Source organism: Elephas maximus, chromosome 1, assembly GCF_024166365.1.
Source record: "Elephas maximus indicus isolate mEleMax1 chromosome 1, mEleMax1 primary haplotype, whole genome shotgun sequence".
NCBI lineage: Eukaryota > Metazoa > Chordata > Mammalia > Proboscidea > Elephantidae > Elephas > Elephas maximus.
Window position 1 is genome coordinate 194,109,117 of NC_064819.1, and position 22,739 is coordinate 194,131,855.

Genomic DNA, 22,739 nt, shown 5'->3' on the forward strand with positions numbered 1-22,739 from the left:
AAGACAGGATCATAATTGAATCTGCCTGAACTGGTTGGTGAGAGGATTAAATGAATATGTTGTTGGTATTGCTGCTGTGTGCTGTTGAGTTGATTCCAACTCATAGTGGCCTTATATGATGGAGTAGAATTGCCCCATAGCATTTCCTAGGCTGTAATCCTTACTAGAATAAATTGCCGGGTCTTTTCTCCTGCAGGGTAGCTGATGGGTTCAAACCACTGGTCAGTTAACAGCCACCAGGACTCCTTTTAAATGAGTATAATGCACATAAAGCACTTAGATTTGTGACTGACTCAAGGAAAGCCTCACAACTGACTACTATTTTTTAATTCAGCTATTATGTTTATCAAAATTCTGTATAATTTTATATCAGAACAATTTATTTTCCAGGTAGAATCCCTTAGGACCCTGAAGTGTTTAGAAACTATGAGGCCATAGTCTATTCTTTAGTTCAAGCATGTAATTCTGACTGACAATCATTATGGACAGATCTTGGCTCCAAATGAGAGTTACGTTTTTTGATTTCTTAACTTCAATGTTGCTTAATCAGAATTCAGAATAAATATTCTAGAAATAAATGCAATTTTTAGTTAAGTGTTGGGATATAGTCATATTGCTAAATGCTGTTAAACTACTTCTTAAATGACCATAATAATTATATGGAAAATTTTCAAAAGTGGAGTTTCTGGAAAAGCCCCCTCCCTATTTTTTGTTGGAATAACTTACATCATCTCTATGTTTTAGTATTTTTTTGTACTGATGTTGTTGGACTTGAGTTTTCAGAATACATTTATCCAAGTGGCCAATATAAGAGACGCTAAAATTGGATGACTGTATTTGGCCAAGTTTTCAGGATCACCCACCAAATTGGAAGAAAACTAGATTGCCTTCAGGCCGGTTTTAACGCAGTGTCTAAAATAAATACGAATCTAATTTTATAAAACTTTAAAAATATTGTAGGTCTTTTTTGTCAGTCTCCTGAGGAGGTGGCAAAGAGGAAATTACGTTGCATCACTCACAGCAAAACTTTATAAAAATCCTCTAATCACTTTACCCTAGTCATTTTCTCATTTCTAATAGGGGCTGCTCACCTTCTCTCTCCTTTTGGTTTAGTTTGACAGTGAATATACCACTTGGACTGACCTCCATTGTGCCTGCTCAACCTAATATCTTGGTCTTGCCATTCATTTGTGAGCAAAGTCCAGCTCAGAGAGAGGCCAGAAGAAAAGAAATGAGAAAGCTTCCTTTAATTCCTAGAGCAGAGTGGCCAGAGTGCCTGTCTCTATGCCTGTTTTACGGAGCTATATGGGAGAAGAGAATACATTCCAAAGGGATCACATCTAAAAGAGCTCTGCCTTTTATCTCCTTTAACATTCTACCGAGACTGTAACCAATTCAATGCCCAGGAATTTGACCAGTTATACCAACCCTGATTCTACTTGAGAGAGAAATTATGCTTTCTTAGACTGGGTTCTCTAGAGGAGCAAAATCAGTGTAGCATGTATTTAAATATGTTTATAAAAAACCAAAGCCACTGCTGTCGAGTTGATTCTAACACATAGCAACCCTATAGGACAGAGTAGAGAAAAACTTATTTCAAGGAAATGGCTCACCCAGTTATGGAGGCTTGGCAAGTCCCAAATCCATGGGTCAGGTGGCAGGTTAGATGCTTCTCCTGACTCACACGGTTACAAGGGCTGAAGAATCCCAAATCTGCAGGTCAGGCAATAGGCTGCTGGCTCACATACCAAGAACTAGAGGCCAGGGAATGACAAGATGGATGCAGTGTTGAGAGTGAGTGAGTTTTGCCAGAACATCCACACATACCCCCAAGAAAACTCCCATTTCAACTGATTGGCTGATCACATCAGATCACAAAATGGAGGATGATTACATAATACCTGTCAAACCACAGAAAATCATGGCCTAGCCAAGGTGACACATAACTTTAACCATCACATATGTCAAAAGATAGATGGACTTGGAAAAAGAGAATTATCTTGATTTCACCTAAAGTCCAATAGTTAAGAAAACACAGCATCAGCTAACATAACAGGCTCTGAATGTAGAAATAATTCTGTCTTCTACTTAAGCATTTTGACTTAAAACTTTTGGGGACTATGATACAAATGAAAAATGTAGATTCTGAGGAGTTTACAATGATAAAACTTAAGGGAGAGACAGCATACCTAGGTTCTACTTTCATTTCAAGAGGATAGCAGCTTCTGGTGGCTGTAGGCATTCTTTGACTTGTGGGTGCATCATTTCAACTCTGCCTCTGTGGTCACATTGCATACTCCTTTTCTATCTATCAAATCTTTCTTTTCTTCACTCTTATAAGGACACCTGCCATTGGATTTAGTACCCACCTGGATAATCCAAGATGACTACCTCACCTCAAGATCCTTAACTACATTTGCAAAGACTCTTTTTTCAAAATAAGGTAACATTTGCAGGTTCTGGGGAATAGGATGTAAATATAGGGGGCCAACATTCAGCCTACTACAGCTACCTTAAAGCTTTTGTTCTCTCTCCATTGGGTACTCTCACCAGGACAATTCATTTTAACTGGTTTAAATTTGGACTGCACATTATTTTAACTTTCATTATATATTTATTTAGCTTTGGAAGATAACATAGGTACTAAGCTCTGGTCCAAAGATGCTGCCTTTCCAGTTTATTTCATATTATTTAAAGTTATATGGTTCCTAAAATTTAGAAACAATCTTGCCTCATGATCAAAATTATTCCTCACTTGTACCTCAAAAAAAAAATTATTTCAGAATTCTCCATACTGAGATAAAAATACATGTATATTGAAAAATAGGTGCTTTTGAACCAATCTCATGGTACTTTTTGGTAATTTTTGCCAAAATCAAATTATTATAGGTCAACTACTTTGACAGTTGCAGGGAAATTATAAAAACCAAAAGTGTTAATTCCACATATACCAAAGAATAATATATAACGAAATGTAAGACAGTATGTACCACTGCCCTAGCTTTTGACTAGGCAAAATATTATCCATGTATTTACCCTCCAACACTCAATAAAATTGCATTCTTGAGCATCTACTACATGTCCAGACCTGTCATTGGCCCTTTGGGGTTCGAAATAAAATAATAAACTTAATTTTGTCCCTCAGATGGGACAAAATAAATATACTCTAAGATGTTCCACAAATGTTTATTTCTTCCTAATTTAAGAATGTTCCTAAGGTCATTACAACATTGGTTTATGAATCATCCACCATGGAGAAAACACTATGCTTGCAACTTTAGTGACAGAATTTTAGTTTTCCGTGCAGATGGTTGTCTTTGTCATCATCTCCATCATCATTCTCATTCTCCTCATCATCTCTGTGGTCATTTATCCTTATGCTTCTTATATATTCACTTCATGCCAAGTACAAAGTAGAACTGAATATATAGCACGAGGTTGATTTACAAGTTCGGCAGAGTGTTGAAACTAAGACCGTTGGCTTTACATACTGACTCCAACAGCTCTAACTTCTTCACTAGCCTGTCTCCGCCTATTACTCTAAATTAAATACTAAATCCTCAAATTAGGCCATTACTAGAAGAAATATTCAACACATATCTTGGACAAATGTTTGAAACCACTAGGCTTTTCAGAATTGCTTAAGGCAGACAAGGATAACTAGTGAAATCACAATGTAACCTCCATGTAACTGTAATTAGCAGGGTAACACTGAGTTCATGGTGATTGCCCTGTAATTACCTCTTCTTTTGGAAAGTAAAAAGCCCTGTGATCTTTTAGGGAAATCAGGAGAGTTAAGATGACAGCTTTTGAAGCTCCAAAAGGAGAGTCATAAAACTTTAGAGTTAGAATTAGGAAACATATTAGGACCTAGAGGCAATTTGTCTAAGCAGTCCTAGGCTTTACATTTCTATCTTGTGGGAATATTACGATGAATAAGACCTCCCTAGTCATTGCCATTGTTAAAAATAATTGAAACAAAATCAAGGATAATTGTCTCCAAATATAAATTGTTATATTTTTTGCATTACAGAGAACTAATGGAAAATTTGGAAAAAAAAATTTTATGTCAACCCATTGTTTGTAGAGATTTTAAAGCTAAAGTTGTTTGAAGTTCTTTTCTATGTCTTTTCATGAAATATAATTTTATGTAGAGTTAAAATAGGGGAAGAAAAATATTTACACAATGGACAAAACTGTATCAACAGTAGGTGTTGATGTGCTTCCAGATAATATCTTTTTATATCTCAATTTGCTCATCAATGACAGTTAAATAATAAAAAGGGTCAGGACTACTCTTTAGTTCAAGTTATTCATTTAAACATTTATTTAGCATTTGCTTAGCAAACATTTGCTGAATGCCCTTTGTGTGCCAGGTACTGGGCTTTGTGTAGAGATACAAAGATGAGCAAGTCATATGTCTTTGCCTTTCAAGGAATTTAGCCTAGTAGATGAGAAATGTTCAGTGTTTTAGCAAACTGCCTAGGAGAGTCACGGAAAACTTCAAAGAAGTGAGATCTGCCCTGAGTCTTGCAAGGAACAGAATCCCAGACACAAGGAACAGCATGCAAAGGTATGGAAAACATGAGTGTTTTTGAAGAGTGGCGAGAAACTTAGTACGACCTGAGGAAAGGAAAAATGAGGAAAGGGATGCCATAGTAAGGGATAAAGATGGAAAAAGTATGTGATGAAAAATTTTATTTGCCAGATCAGAAAGTCTAGACTTGGTTCTGCAGATAATGGGAAACCATTAAAGATATTTAAGTGCTAATGATTGAGTCCTTGGGTGATGCAAATGGTTAATGCATTTAGCTGCCAATGCAATAGCTCCAATGGAAGGTTGGAGGTTCAAGTTCACCCAGAAGTACCTTGGAAGAAAGGCCTGGCTATCTACTTACAAAAAAATCAGCCATTGAAAACCCTATGGAGCACAGTTCTGCTGTGATGTACATGGGGTCACCATAAGTCAGACTCAAACTGACCACAACCATATTTTTTTTAAAGCACTAATGATTTTTTTTAATTCATCATGTCTAAAAGGGAATGTATAATACATAATCCCTTTTATATCTCCCTCCTCTGTTTTGTTTCAAAGCCTTTCAATGGAAATTCTCAGAGTGTCATTATTTTTATACTCTTTATAGCCTCATCGACCACCCTATGACTCTGAGTTATTTCCATTATAAACTGCCTTTAAATCCATGCCAATGTATTAAAGTAAAAGGACATGATAAAAAGATATGATAAATGTAATCCCTGAGGATAACTAACTTGTAGAAATTTAATATACATTCTTGGATTATTTGGTTTGACAGTCTATGCATTTATATTAATTGGATAATTGCCACATTTGAGCTTCGGTTACTTTGGCTAGCTATACCCTGCCAAAACTGCTGACATAACACAGAAAACATGGGATATTTAGGAGGGATAGAAACTAAATATCAACAAATGCAAACTGGTCCAACTGTGTCAACCAAACTGAGTTTCTGAGGGCATAACGAATATTGAAAATTATTTGTAAAACTGACTTAAAAGCCATTTATAGAACACTGACATTTTTGGATAAAAGCCACTGGGTAAGATGTCAGGTACAATTTTACTTAGTGTTCAAGACATTGAAATAATCTTGACATTCTTGTTTATGGTAAAATATTAGTTATCTAGTGCTGCTATAACAGCAATACCACAAGTGGATGGCTTTAACAAACAGAAATTTATTCTTTCAAGTCTAGTAGGCTAGAAATTCATATCCAGGGCACCAGCTCCAGGGATAGCTTTCTCTCTCTGTTGGCTCTGGAGGAAGGTCCTTGTTATCAATCTTTCCCTAGTCTAGGACCTTCTCAACTCAGGGACCCAGGTCCCAAAGGACATGATCTGCTCCTGGCACTACTTTCTTCATCATATGAGGTTCCCCTGTCTCTGCTTGCTTCTCTCTTTTGTATCTCAAAAGAGATCGACTCAACATATAACCTAATCCTGTAGGTTGAGTCCTGCCTCATTAACATAACTACCTCTAATCCTGCCAATGTCATTAACATCATAGAGGTAGGATTTACAACACGTAGGAAAATCACAGCTGATGACAGAATGGTAGACAATCAGACAGTACTGAGAATCATGGCATAGCCAGTTTGACATACATTTTTGGGTGGCACAATTCAATCCATAACACTTGGATTAATTGACATTTTGAAATATACTTCTTCTGGGGCTTGAAGAGGGTTTACTTGGTGCTCTAGCTGGAGATAAATATTTCATGTGTTCTTTCTTACTCCATTGTCCTTTTTCTGACCTTCTTAAGAATATGCATAATTATAGCTACTCGCTGTTGATTAAAATTTCTAAATTTAATTAAAATGAAAACATTTATCTTTTAAAAATGAACTATTGGTAAAATAGTTCCACCATTTATTCAAAGTTAGAGCTGGGAATGGAAATAGTAGAAGATAATTAACACATGTGAATGTACATATATAATAAAACCCAAAAAACAAACAACCAAATCCGTCGAGTCAATTCTGACTCATAGCAATCCTATAGGATAGAGTAGAACTGCCCCATAGGGTTTCCAAGGAGTGGCTGGTAGATCTGAACTGTCAACCTTTGGGTTAGCAGCCGAGTTCTTAGCCACTGTGCCACCAGGGCTCCATATATATAATAGAACCATATTTGTTTAATAATTAATATACAATATGATATGATTCAAAATTTCTCAAGCAACAAAACACTAATCTTTTGAGATCTTAAAAGTTGTTTCATGAGGAAGGAGTTCATAACCAAATAAGTTTGGCAATGCTGAATTATTTTATTCCCCTTTCTTAGAAAACCATACCACATATTAGCACTTTAAAGTCTTCTAGAAACTCTGCCATAAAGAAACCCATTTAACATTGTTTAATCTGGCACTTCGAAAACTTATTTGTGTTTGGAAACTCTCCTCTCCCCAGAACATTTATTAATATCTCATGGGACCCTAGAATTCTAAGGAATATATTCTGGGAAAAGTTGGCACAGAATATAAGTTAAAGTAATTTATCACACACACACATATACACAATAAACACAACATTTTGCCTCTGATGAAGTGGAGCTGGCTGTCTTGACATAAGGCTTTATACTTTGGAGTTTCACAACCGAATGCAGTGCCCAGCACACAGTAGGTCAAAAAAAAAAAAAAACAGTAGGTACTCAATAATAATTTAGTGAACAGATTTTGTTATGTAGACAATGCACTCTCCCCAGTCCCTGCATCTAAGGACCAGTTTCCTATAGCATTCCCTGAAGTTGTTCTGGCATCATGCCTGTGGTCAGACAAGCTAAATAAGTTGTTATGATCCCTTGTAATTAAAACCCTGTGCTTGGCATATTTTAACTTGCTGGGTTACAGTACAGCGCACAGTGTGCTAGGATTTCAGAAATCCTAGCACCCTGAAACAGAGAGTGGCCATTAACCATCAGAGAATTGTTTTCTCACTGTTACATTGCCCCTGCTCATGTTGATGAAAGCTTAGTCTTTTGGTCCCACTACTCTTCCTGGGGCTCACGCTTTCTCAACATTCTCTGCCCTGATGACATTTCTTCTCTTACAATTTGATCATCCCAGGGCTTATGGTCGTGCTTCCCATTTCCATGGAACTCAACTGCTCACATCCACTCTATATCTTGAGAAGTTTAAAAGCTATCTAATGTCTTTTCCTATATGGCCTTACCCTTCAAGGTTTTTCTGTGAATACCTTCAGCAAACATATATTTGGTGTGTGCTGACTTTTGAAACTGGAAGTGAAAGGCATACTATCTGCAATGGTCTCACGGCCTAATACAAACCATGCACATAATCAACAATTACAGCTCTGTGTGATAATAGGCAGGTTCCACATATGCACCGGAAGCCATGCTATCTCAGAGGTGGGCCATCTCCTCCATACAGTCATAAAATACCTTCAAATGTTTTGCCTTTTTCCTTCTACCATACTCACCTGAAAAAAATTACATCCTTTCCTCTTCAGGGCACAAACCACTACTGGGGAAAATCACAGAACTAGGCTGATGGATTTCATTCTAAATTTGTGATTACAAACTTCTAAGAAGTACTCAACAATGCTCAGTAATTCTATTATATCTGTCTTTAGGCTTAATTTGTAGTTCTTTAAGACAGCTATTACTAGTTTCTCTTCTTAAACCTCCCTCTTCCTCCACCTTTCAAATACTCTCTCTCAGTTGATGATCTTGTCTCATTTTTATTTGAAAAAAATAGAAGGCCCAATAATACTGCCCTCATCTTCCCACCACCAAGTTTACAGGCTACCTGCGTTTGCACCATCTTTGCCTTCCTCCTTCCTGTTACTTCGAGGAAATGTCCCTCCTTCAATCAAAGATCAGTGCCTCCAGTTTTAGCTTATATAGAAATTTACCTCTATTATTGTTTCTTTCTTCTATTTAATCAATCTCTTCCTCTCAGCTGGAGCAATCCTATCAGCTTACATGTCTTCTGAGATCTCCCATGTTGAAAAAACAAAAGAAGAAAGAGAAGGAGGAACAAAAGGAGAAGAAAAAAAAGGAAATGTGTCCTTTAAGCACCCCCTCTTACTATCAACCTGCTTCTCTGGTCTATGTCATACCCAAACTTATTTTCTCAACTCTTCTTCACACTTCAGTCTCCTCCAGGCTGGCTCCATCCCCATATCTTCACTGATGATGATCTTCACGTCACTGAAGCCAATGAATCCTTTTTCTGTCCTTGTCTTATTTGCTTTCTCAGCAACATGCGACATGATGGCTAGGGTCTTCCCAGAGTCCTTTTTGCCCTTGGCTCCTGTATCTGTTATGATCTAATTGATTATTGTCCTACCTCACTGTCCAGTTCTTCCATTCTTTTTTGATGGGCCATCTAACTCTTGTTATTCTTCAGGGCTTGGCTCTTTTCTTTTCTTTGGCTAAATTCTCTCTTCATGTTATCTCATCCATGGCTTTGAATTTTTCTTTAATATTATGATTCCCCAGAGCTTCAGGCTTACATATAACTACCTACTTGAATATATTTCATCACTCTCAGTCTAGGAAGCACTTAGTGGTGTTCCCTTTTTTGCATTTCACACCACTCATACAGGTGTGGGAAGCCTTTCTTTCTAGACCACTATCTCCCCACTGAGTGTGCAGTGCTTTCAACAGCCTTATGAGTTCCTGAGATGTTGCAAAATTATTTTTCCATGCAGGGTAGGCTAAAGAAAGTTCAAGCAAAGTCTGGAGCACCAACAGGTATCATTCCTGCTGAGCAGTAGATGAGAGAAGTGCCAGAGACTGCCGAAGAGATGTCTTAGACATCAATGACAAGAACAGTTTGTGTAACCTCTGAGCACAAAGGATAGGCAGTGCTTGCATAAAAGTAGGCAAAGACACTTATTAGATGATGACTTCCATGTAACACATAGGTACCTGGTTAAGTTCCTTATTGTGGCCCTTTGCTGAGCTAGTCCCTATTTCTGTCCATGAGGTCCATTGATATCTAACTCTCTTGACCCACATAGTACCAACCTCTCTACTGTTATCATTTCCATCTCTTTGTTCCTTTTTATTTCACAGAATCTCTTTTTCCTCTGCTGGATTGAAGAATGGGATCTGGGGGTCGGAGCAAAGCCTTCCTCAGCCTAATTATATCTCTCCCCAACATTTTATAGATTTTTAGGAGTTCTCTGCATATTGTAAAGGAATCAAAATCCATGAAGTCTCCTTTTCTCTGGATTCTATAGTCAGATCCTTACCTTAACGCAACTGAATGCAGAATAATGTGGTAGAAGAGAAAGGTAAACATTGGCCAGAGGAGAAAAGTAAACACTGGATAAAATATCAAATGATTATCCTACCCAGATGTCTAATAGAAATCTCAAGTTTAACATGTCTAAAACAGATTTGATTCTCCCCAGTCCCTACACCCTCATCCACCAGAATTCCTGTCATGGTCTTTTTCTGAAATTGAGTAATCAGCACAAATGTCCAACCACTTGCGTAAGTAGAACCTCGGTGCCGTTCATCCTTGAGCCTTCTCATTTCCTTATTCAGTGTATCAAACTCAAGAGCAAGACCTGTTGCCTCTATCTCCTTAGAATTTTTTTTTTTTTTTAATTTGGTCACCTCTCCATCTCTACAGTTAATACTTTAGTGTGAACCACCCTCACCTGGACTACTAGCCTTCTTAATGATGTCCCTAATTCCAGTCTTGCCACTTTATGATCCAATCCCCACAGCCAGAATAATTTTATTAAGCTGTCAATCAGATCATTACATACACCTGAATAAAACTTTGCAGTGAATTTCATTGCACTTAGAATACAACCCAATTGCCTTATCCTAGTCTAAAGACTCTAGTAAGGTCTTTTGAATGCTATAGGAAAGATGGATGTCATAGGATTTCAAATGGGGGAGAAATGTTTAGATCTGCTATGTGAGAAATATCAATTTGCAAGCAGTAGGAAAAGAAGAAAGATTAAACTGGTGACAGGAAGAGATATATGAAGTCTACTGGTATAATCCAGAGGAGAAATTATAAAGGTCAAAACTAAGATAGTAAGTATTGACAGGAGGGAGTATATTGAAGGGTATTTATAAGATATAGAAAAAAGGAAGCCAAGACTGAACTGATGTGAGGTTGGGGGAGAAACAGTAGGGGCGTAGGCTTCTCCTGGGCTTCTGACTCTAGCGCCTCAGGGGATTATAGTATCATTAGGGGGAGGACGGGGTTGAGGAGGAGGTGATAAGTTTCTTTTGATACACTCTAAATTTCAAAAATCTTTGGAAAATCAAAATGAGATGTGTCCATTTGGGTGTTGGGCATAAATTTTTGGGACCCGAGAAGTAGAGATTTGGAAATGAGGTTCAAGGGCAGGGATAGGATCCTTTACTGCACACTATTTCAGTGTATAGTGGAAGAAGAGCAGCCAATCAAAGAGCTAGAGAAATAGGCAGAAATATGAGTGGAAAGCCAGTCTATCAGAAAGCAAGGGAAGAGCAGGAAATGGTAAACGCTGCAAAAGAAATCAAATGGTAACTAAAAGTATTACTTTGGGTTGGCAGCCAGCAAGTCATTACTGGGATTTTGAGAGCAGTTTAGATGAAGTGGTATGGGTAGGGGTAGAAGCTGGGTTGCAGTGGTTTGAGAAGTGAATGAGGGTTAGTTTTATTTTCAAGAAGCTTATGTGGAACGGAAAGGAAATAGCTACCATGTTAACTAGTGGGAGCCATACAGTCCAGGGAAGTTTTTCTTTGTAATTCACAAGGAAAGAGCTGATGATTATGGAAACATCTAAAAAAAAAAAAAGAACAAACAAAATAGGAAAAGAAGCCGTTGAGTCCCAGAGCACAAGGGAAGGAGATACCTTAGCTAAGTAAGGCAATATTTAATTTGTTCTGTTTCTCTAGCAGTCAATGGAATAGGATTGAGGTAAATATTTTATCACTTGTTGAATACAGTTTTATGTTCTCTGTAAAGTTAAAAAGTGAATGGTGTGTGTGTATGTGTTATCTCCAAAATGCCTGAGTTAATTTTGACTTTTGTGTGACTCATGATAGATTTCTTTCCTTGTTGATTGGTAGTCTTGGATAGATAAAAATTGACTAAACCCTGCAGAATGAGGTATTTTTCCTGAACTTCTTCCTATACCAACGGAAGTCTATATGACTGGTGTAAGTTAAACTATAGAAATTTCATAATACATTGTCATTTCTGGGCTGTCCACCATCCCAATTCTTGTCGCTCCAGCTACAGCATTTTTTTTTATTACATCTTTGACATCAATTCCTTTCTCCAAGATTCAGTTTCATTTTATTAGACAACTGAGGCTCATTATAGGAGCAACTGAAAAACTCACCTAATTAAAATTCATAGGTCATAAAGTTTAATTCAGTGGTAAGGCTAATTTTCCTCTAAGCTATTGAATGTCAGTGGGAGTGAAGACAAAGACCAAAAAGAACTTTTGGTCCCTTTTATTGTTACTATAAACTAACCCCAACCAAAATGCTCAACTGAAAGTATTAGAAAACATCCTTAGTGTGGACTGAAACTGTACTACCATAGATTGTGAAGATTCTATTCTCAAGAAGCATGAATGATGAAAAAAAAGTATTTAATTTTAAGAACTACATGGTGGGGTCCTATCACCTTAAAATAGTTCACTGCTTAGGGGTTTCACTAGTTGACATTATCCTCGTGGTCTGAAGAGTTGAATGCTTTTTTGCTTTGGGGAAAGGGAAATGGAAAAGAAGAGAGAGTACTTGAGAATAGCCACCCAAAGAACTGTGAATCTTGGCCCTTTCTGCTTTATGAGTGTCATCCAACCCTGCAAGTTATGTGCGACTATGGAAACAGACTATGCATCTCCTTCTAATTGTACCAAAAACAAAATATAGATAAATTAAAGTGGGTAATTTTTTTAAAGAAGGAGGTACAAAAAATTTTTGCTGGGAGTGGAATTTATTTGCAAGGCACTCATAACCCACTGCCCTCAGTAGGCTTGGGGCACTGCTACGTTGTGGGCAGCTGTAGTACTATACAAGTCTCCCCCCTTCTTTGTACATTAGCTGAAATTACACAGGATGTACAATTTCATCCTAGTTTGCTTGTCATTTAATACAATTCAATTTGTAAAATGGCAATAATATCTCATATCTCACAGGACATTTTGAAAATAAAATGAGGTGAATCCATTTACAGCAATTAAAGTGTACTTAACACAGGTTAAGTACTCAATAAGTACTAGTTGTTATTATTCATTATTCACTTACTCAATATATACCTATTAAGAACAGATTATATTCAGGGTAGGAGTCCATAGGTGGAGCAAACAATTATGCCCTTGAAGACTAACCTAAAGGTTTGAACCCACCAAGAGGCACCTCAGAAAAAAGGCCTAGTGATGTGCTTCCAATAGGTCACAGCCTTGAAAACCTTATGGAACAGTTCTACTCTGAAGCACAATGGGTCACCACGAGTTGGAACCGACTCTATGGCAGCTGGGAAAAAAAAAAGTTCAGGGTGCTGTGCTGATACTAAAAAAATAAAATACTGCACTCATTTATTTATTTATTCAACTAATATTTTGTGAGAACATAATATGAGTTGGGCATTGTTCCAGACGGTGGGCACAAAGCAGTGAATAAAACAAACCATGTTTGGGCCCTCATGGATTTATAGTCTAAGGGGGATGAGAGAACATAAAAAAACACACAATACTGGGAAATAAGACTCTGAAAGATAAATTGAATAAGACACAATGGTATGCAAGATATAGTCCTTATACTTACTAGTCAGAAAATGTTACGCTTGAGCCCATTGTTGCAGCCACTGTGTCAATCCATCTCCTCGAGGGTCTTCCTCCTCTTCACTGACCCTCTACTTTACCAAGCATGACGTCCCTCTGCAAGGACTGGTCCCTCCTGATAACATGTTCAAAGAATGTGAGACGAAGTCTCACCATCCTCACTTCCAAGAAGCTCTCTGGCTGTATTTCTCCCAAGACAGGCTTGTTTGTTCCTGTGGCAGTCTATGGTATATTCAGTGTTCTTCACCAACAGCAAAATTCAAAGGCATCAATTCTTCTCCAGTCTTCCTTATATGCAGCTCTTGCATGCAAATGAGGTGATTGAAAATACCGTGGCTTGGGTCAGGTGTACCTTAGGCCTCAAGGTGACATTTTTGCTTTTTAACAGTCATTTGATTTCCTGACTGCTGTTTCCATGGGTGTTGATTGTGGATCCAAGTAAACTGAAATCCTTGACAATGTCAGTCATTTCTCCATTTATCATGAAGTTGCTTATTGGTCCAGTTGTGAGGACTTTTGTTTTCTTTATGTTGAGGTGTGATACATACTGAAGGTTATAGTCTTAGATCTTTATCAGTAAGTGCTTTAAGTCCCCTTCCCTTCCAGCAAGCAAGGTTGTGTCATCTGCATATCGCAGGTTGTTAATGAGTCTTCCTCCAATCCTGATGCCACATTCTTCTTCATACAGTCCAGCTTCTCAGATTATTTGCTCTGCATGAAGATTGAATAAGTATGGTGAGAGGATACAACTCTGATGCACACCTTTCTTGATTTTAAACAATGCAGTATCCCTTTGCTCTCTTCGAACAACTACCACTTGGTCTTTGTACAGGTTCTGCATGAGCACAATTAAGAGTTCTGGAATTCCTATTCTTTGCAATGTTATCCATAATTTGTTATGATCCGCACAGTCCAATGCCTTTGCATAGTCAACAAAACACAGGTAAACATCTTTCTGGCATTCTCTGCTTTCAGCCAAGATTCATCTAACATCAACAATGATAGATCTTGTTTCATGTACTTTTCTGAATCCAGCTTGAATTTATGGCAGTTGCCTGTCGATGTGCTGCTGTAATGATATTGTTTGATAATCTCTGCATTCTGTTGGATCACCCTTCTTTGGAATGGGCACAAATATGGATCTCTTCCAGTTGGTTGGCCAGGTAGCTATCTTCCAAATTTCTAGGTGTAGATGAGTGAGAAACTCCAGTGTTCCATATATTTGTGAAACATCTCAGTTGATATTTCCTCAGTTCCTGAAGCCTCATTTTCAGAAATGCCTTCAGTGCAGCTTGGATGTCTTTCTTCAGTACCATCAGTTCTTGATCATATGCTACCTTCTGAAATGGTTGAACGGTGACCAGTTATTTTTGGTACAGTGACTCTGTATATTTTTTCCATCTGCTTTTGATGCCTCGTGAGTCATTCAATATATAATTTTGTTTTTAGAAAGACATATTTCTCAAGATTGAAGGATAGGACATATTTTATTTGACTGTTTTTTTACCTTGAATTGAACTTCTAAGTATTTAGACATACGTTAGGCTTTTTTTGTTTTTTCAACCTGGCCCTGGGGGTCTAACACTACACTTTCTCTGCTAAACTCTGTAGTAATATTAGTAAATAACCTTAGGTAATTAACATGTTCACTTAACAAATATTTATTTGAAAGTTCCAAGTCTTACTAAGTGATTCGGAGACATAGTGCCATGGATTGAATTGTGTTCCTCAAAAAGATGTGTCAACTTGGCTAGGCTATGATTCCCAGTATTGTGTGACTGTCCACCATTTTGTCATCTGATGTGATTTTCCTATGTTGTAAATTCTACCTCTAAGATGTTAAGAAGGCAAGATTAGAGGCAGGACTCAATCTACAAAATTAGGTTGTGTTTTAAGCCAATCTCTTTCGAGATATAGAAGAGAGAAGCAAGAAGAGAGACATGGGTACTTCATTCATACCACCAAGAAAGTAACATCAGGAGAAGAGTGCATGCTTCGGACCTGGGGTCCCTGCACCGAAAAGCAACTAGTCTAGGGGAAGGTTGAAGACAAGGACCTTCCTCTAGAGCTGACAGAGAGAGAAAGGCTTCCCCTGGAGCTGACGCCCTGAATTTGGACTTCTAGGCTCCTACACTGTGAGAGAATAAATTTCTCTTTGTTAAAGCCAACCACTTGTGGCATATCTGTTATAGCAGCATTAGACAGCTAAGATACATAGCTTTTTAAAAAGAGTAGAAAAGGTTTTAAGACAGTGGTGGATATATGTTAATTTTTTTTTTGTTTACTACACAGAAAGTAACAAAAAATATTACATTTCAATAAAATGCACATTTCATGTAAATTGTTCTATACTATTATTTGTACAATGCCTATTTAATAAATCATGAGAATAAAGTCTCACGGATTTTTTTGTTTGGTGCTTATATAGAGGGCACTGTTGGATTTCATTTTAAAACATTTGTTTTCTTTACCGGACGTTAAATTTCTTATGTCTAATACTTGACAAAACAATTGGGCAGAAGTATATGGTGATCAAATTGTCCAGGTTGGCCAGAATAAAATCCCAGATGGAAGCAAATAGTCTAGAGTTAAGTTTTCCAGCTTCCTTTATGGACTAGGTACAAACAAACACACAAAATCTAAGACTGTCAAAGCTTCTTTGCAGGCACTGGCCCTTCCTTGCCCTCCTCAACTCCAGGTTCTAGCTACCTGCTCCCACCTACTGCTATTTGAGCTCAATTTCTTTGATATTCATTCTTTGACTCTAGATACTTGCTTGAGACAAGTATTTTTCCACTTAGCCCTGGTGGCACAATGGTTAAGCGTTTGGAGGCTAACCAAAAGATTAGTAGTTTGAACCCACCAGTTGTTCTGTGGCAGAAAGACCTGGCAATCTGCTTATGTGAAAATTACAGCCTAGAAAACTCTATTGGGTAGCTCTGTGACATGGGGTTGCAACGAGTAGAAAATCGACTTGATGTCACCTAACAACATTGTATCCTTTTACATGACATTTGATAGTTTCCCTCTGGTTTTATACAGCACAACTTGGCTAACAAGCACTCAGTTTTCCCTCCATTGTCTCCTCCCTCTCTTTCTTCTTTCCTTTTTCTCTTCCTTCCTCTATTTTTCTCTTTTCTCCCTTTGTCCCTTCATGCTTCCCTCCTTGTCCCTTCTCTATTCCCCTTCCTTCCTAAATAATTATTCACACACTTTACTGTTTAGAGTTAATTTAGAGCACTAATGTTGGTACTTCAGACCCCGTAAGTAACAACACAGGAGCATTTGTGGCACAGTGGTTAAGCTCTCAGCTGCTAACCAAAGGGTGACCAGCTGCGCCAAGGGAGAAAGTTGTGGCAGTCTGCTTCCAAAAAAATTATAGCCTTGGAAACCCTATGGAGCAGTTCTGCTCTGCACTATAGATCATTATGAGTTGGAATTGACTTGACAGCAACAAGTTTGGATTGGAAGCAACAAGACAGACAAGATCTCAGCCTTTAAAAATCTGCACCCAAATGACATGACAAACATTGAAAAATTTCACAATCAGTAATTGGGTTCTAATCATAAGTGGTATAAAGAAGCAAGAACATGATGAAAGAATATGGTGTGGGTCTTGAGATAGTCTTCCTGGGCAGTGGTCGACTCCCTGGAGGAAGTGGGTTTTATGCTGAAATGTAAATGAGTAGGCATTAACCAAGTGAACTCTGATGAGAAACAGTTTTTCAGGCAGAAGGAATAACATGTGCCAAAATCTTAGGAAGAAAGACCCAGGGAGCATTTAGGGAGCAGAAAGGAATTCAGTGTGGTTGAGTTTATTAGAGAAAGAGAGAGGGTGGTAAGTTGCGAGGCTCAAAAGGACAGTAGGAGCTAAACAAAGCAGCGTCTTGTGGGTAATGACAAGGCTTTGGTCTTAAGTGCAACAGGATGCTCCTGAAGGGAATTGAAGTGAGAAGGGATTAAGTAGGTTACTTTGGCTGCATGGGACTGAATGACAAGGTTTGACCATTAGTAAAGGGAGGAGGAAAGATGAAAGGATCAAACTCACAAGTTAAGTGAACTTTGAGATCATCTATGATTTGTGCTCACTCATTTTATAACCATTAGTGAATAATAGTTTTAAATCTTTCAAACTGAACACAACCGTGGTTTTGTTTGTTTTTACCCTTACCTGGAGCATGCTTTGCCTCTGCTCTTGACATTTGAATCCCTGTCTCTTTTCTGAATTGAATTCAGAAGCCTCCTTTAACTGATACATTTTTGGACTTCACATAAAAGTAAAAGAGGATCAAGAGAATGCTGCAGTACTGTTTGTAGTACTCTGTTTATAAGAACATATAGCAATCAATGTTTGTACTCCATGGAAATGTGGTTTCAATTTTGCCCTTGAAATATGAGAATAGACGTGTAGCCAGCATATATTTATTCCTGCCAAGCATCTTATTTCTAGAGTGTACAGACATCTTATGAGGTTTTGCTTTTAATTTTTTTTTAAGTTTAGTTTCGTTTTAAAGTGATGAACACCTGATAAATGACACCACTTGTTACAATGACAAGAATATTAGTTGGAGTAATGTGCCAACATATATGGTGGATAGACACCAATTACCACAAGTCTACTAAGAATACCAACTGCTGTTTTATTTATTGGAGTGTGTACTTGAATATGCTGGCTAACTTCCAAATCTGAATTCTGCCTTAGTTAGAATTGACAACAAGGGACCAGAATTTGGAGGCTGGGTGTTTAGAACCTGTGACATTTTGAACTTTATAGCTTATCACTATATTGAATTACACAGCAGAAAAAGATGTTTAATAATCAGGACCTTACAGCTTATTACAGACCTGACCCATGCTCGTTTACCAATTATATGAAGTCTTGAAGTTAACTCAGGACTGACGATATGGCCTGTATTGTTAAATAGGATTCCTTATTTTTGCAAATCAATTGTCTCTTTTATTTGACTTTATGCTCATACTTTTCTTATTTTTGGGTTTAGCATTTGTGGTGAAATGGTAGTATACAACCCAGCACTAACAAAAAGAAAACTGAAATATTTTGGTGTACTTGTACTGGGATACAAAAATTCTCTCATGATAAATGGGTAAAGGTCATCAGACTTGGACTTGAATATTTTCAGTTTTTTCTTACTGCTCTTGTATCCAATCTTCCTTTTTATGTTAGATCAACATGTTTCGTTATTATTTCAGTTTATTCACTGCAGTACCCATAACTTTGGAAGTCCCAGAAAAATATTCCTTTATCACATATCCTCAAGTTCTTGATATTGAATCCACTAAATGGAAGAGATTCAGGGCATTTTAGAACCTGAGTGGTATGAAGGTTTTGTTAAACTTCCCCAACACAGTATTTCTTAAACTATTTCTTCAAATGTCGTGACATTCATATTTCTGTACAATTCAAGAGTAATTTTCAGTTTAGGTTCAAATAAAAAAAGTCTCCAAAAACCTGATTCTACTTTCATTACTCCACTGAAATTACTTGCATGGAGTTCATCAATAATATCCTACTTGTTAACCCATTGAATTTAATGACTTTTTGCTAGCGTTTTTCATTGCTGACCACTTCCCTGCCAGGCCCCACCACTTAACTTTCTTCTGACTTGGTTTTCTCTTATATAAAATGGGGTCATTGTTAGATTTAAATATGTAAGACTGTCACAAGCAGTGTCTAGTACAAGGTAAATATATAAGGTTGTTGCTATCAACTAGGACTCATGGTGACCTTATATACAACAGAACAAAATGTTGCCCAGTCCTGCATCATCCTTACAATTGCCAGCATGTTCGAGTCCATTGTTGGGGCTATTGTGCTAATAATCTGTGTCACCAGAGGGTCTCCTACACCTTTGTTGGCCCTCTACTTCACCAAACATGATGTCCTCCTGTAGTGACAGATAACCTCCTGGTGATGTGCCCAAAGCAAGCAAATTAAACAATGTTCTGGTATGATCCATAAAATTTTCATTGGCTAATTTTCAGAAGGAGATCACCAAGTCTTTTTTCCTAATTTTAGTCTGAAAACTGTCCACAGTAAGTGACCCTTTGAATACTGGTGGCTTAACTTCCAGCATTATAGCAACATGCAATCCAGCACAGTACTACAAACTGACAGATGGGGGTGGAAGTGCATAATCCTTCTTAGCTGTTATGATAATCATCATTGTTATTACTTGCCTTCAATGATACTACTGTGTTCTAGCTTGCATTTCCTTGAAAAAGAATTTGAAATCAAGATTGCATGAATATAGTTTATTTTGAAATGATCCCAGAGAAAGAGTAAGAAATTGGAGAAGTAAAGGGAGGAAGAAGGAAAAGCCAACACAAGCGTGCATTATCATGCTCACCATTTCCACCAGAGCTTGCTGTATAACGCATTTTAAAACTGGCTGCATTTATTCATTGGTTCTTATACTCTTTTGGCAGAAGATGGTCCGTGGGCATCTTCTATACGTTCTAGTTGAGCAATTGGTAGTGTCAAGTTGGTTCATTGTGTCGAGAAGGCCCTCTCAGTAAGAGGGCCAGGATACAGGCTGAGGTGAGAAATGTCAGATTGCACTGAACTCACTGCAGCAGTGGCTGTAGTAGGAGGTAGAACCAAGAGTATTTTAAGTGGTGCTCAAGGGGTGTCCAATACACATACTCTCCTGGGTCTCTCTTACCTCCTGGGCTACTCTTTTTCCCATCATTTTCACATTTGGTCTTTTGTTTCTTAATGATTTTTTTTTTAAAAAATCAAATTCTGAAGTATAATTCCCATAAAATAAAATGCATACATTTTAAGCTTATAGTTTCATATGAGTTTTGACAGATGTTTACGCAACTGTATAACTATCACTCCAATCTAAGGCATAAAACATACCCAGCACCCCCCAAAATTCTTTCTGGCCCCTTTTTAGTTAATCTCCCACCCTTGGCTCTAGGCAATCATTGATGAATAAGAACATTGATTATCGTTTTGTGTGTATATTAGTCATTTTTCTTTCTTTCTTTTTTTTGTGTGTTTGTTAGATCCATGATGCATTTAAAGTTAAATTTTGTGTAAGGTATGAGGAAAGAATAGAGGCTTGCTTTTCCTTCTTTCCTTCCTTCCTTTTTTTCTTTCTTGTATATGGCTGTCTCATTGTTCCAGCACCATTTGTTCAAAAGATTATCCTTTCCACCATCGAATTGCCTTGTCTTTATCAAAAATCAATTGATCGTATAAGTGTGGGCTTTTTTCTGGATTTTAAATTTTATTTTATTGATCTGTATGTTTAACCTTACATTAATACCACACTGCCTATATTATTCAAGCTTGAGATTAAGTCTAGAAATCAAGTAGTATGAATCTTTTAACTTTGTTTATCTTTTTCAAAATTGTTTTGGCTATACTTATACCTTTACATTTTTATAAAAATTTTGGAATCAGCTTGTCAATTTTATAAAAGCCTTCTGGAATTTTGGTTAAGATTACATTGAATCTACAAATCAATTTGGAAAGAATTGACATCTTAACAATAGTGGGTTTTTATGTCCATAGATATGGTGTGCCAATTTGTTTATTTCAGCCTGCTTTAATTTCTCTCAGTGGTGTTTTGCTCTTTTCAGATACAGGTCTTTCACATATTTTATTAAGCTTAACCTGGGGTATTTTATGGTCTTGGACACTATTTTAGAAATTTAAATTTCCAATTGTTTGTTGATAGTGTACACACATATGATTGATTTATTTTTATATACTTTTTGTATGACATGGATCCTGCAACTTTGCTAAATTCACTTATTAGCTGTCATAGCTTTTGTTGTTGTTGTTATTGTTGATTCCTTAGAAATTTCCGTATACTCAGTTATGTCATTTGTGAATAGACAATTTCACCTCTTCCTTTTATATCTGTGTGCTTTTTATTTCTTTTTCTTGCATTATTTCATTAACTAGGACTGTTTGTTTTTTTATTTGTACAACCTGTTAAATAGAAGAGATGAGAGTGAACATCCTTGTCTTGCTCCTAGTCTCAGGGGGGACATTTAGTCTTTCGCCATTAAGTGTGAATTAGCTCTAAGGTATTTTAAAATGCTTTTTATTGGGTTAAAGCATTTCCCTTGTATTTCTAGTTTACTGAGAGTTTTATCATTAAAGGGCGTGGAATTTTGTCAGAAGTTCAGTCACAGCACAACACCCAATACTATATTGGCATTTCCTTTTATTTTTAGTTAAAACATTTAATAAATATTTTATTCAGATACTAAAAAGCACTAAATATTTGAATCCTTCAACTTCCCAGTTTTCATCCTTCCCCCACAAATAGCTACTTTTATTAGTTTCTAGTATAAGCTTTCTGAACTTTAAAAATGAAAACACCAGTAAATATCAGTATTTATTTTAATTTTCCTCCACCTTTTAAAAACATTAACATTCTATAAAATAGTTCTGTGCATTGCGTTTTTTACTTAGTAGATCTTGGAAATCTCTCTTTGTCAGTATGAAGGAAGATTACTCATTTTTTTAATAACTATGTAATATTCCATTACATAACTATTTTAGAAAATAGTTTCCTTTGATGAGAGCTAGATTGTTTCCAATGTTTGGCTATTACAAGAATGCTGCAGTGCATAACCATGTATATATGTCAATTCCCATAATTGTGTACCCAGTTCAAAGGGTATATGCATTTGTAATTTTGATAGTACAAGTTGGTATTAACTTTTAATCACTCATTACCAGGGAATGATGACACTTTTGTTCAGATATGTTATGAAAAAATTCTGTCTTAGAAAAAATTCTGTCAGGATGATTGCACTACTTTATCATGATTTTATAGTGACTGTAGAGAATTCATAGTCCTTCAATTTGCAATTTCTTGGAGTTCAACATCAGTCACATTCAAAGCTACTTCTGCTTCTAGATTACTATAGAAAAGATTCATGCAAAGTTTCAACAGAAAACAATTTTTATTCTTCTCTAACTCTTAGATTGCAAAATATCTGCCATATCGTTCAGTATCCTGGAAAGATTTCTCACTCTTTGTACTGTACCATCTTTGTGCTGCTTCTCTCTGTCCTGGTGAAAAGGATTATATAGGTTGATTTGGGAGTGGGTGAAGGAAAAACAAAGAATTTACAAGTTCAGTATTATCTGGTCAATTGCTCACACTTGAAAAAAGTGACTCAGAGGAGGGTTAACTAGTAAGCAAGGTATGCACAGGCTTAATTGTGTTTACTTACTAATCTATACTGCACAATTTCACATGGGTTTCACCACTTTTTTTAATATCCTTTTTGTGCTAAAATATTGAGTTAGTTTATTGGTTGGATGACTTGGAAAAAGTACTGGTTAGGAATTTTGGAACTAGAGTCTAAATTTCAATTTTGGCTTCTCCACTTACTAATTGGTTGTCTGACTTAAGTCCTAAATTCTCAGAGGCA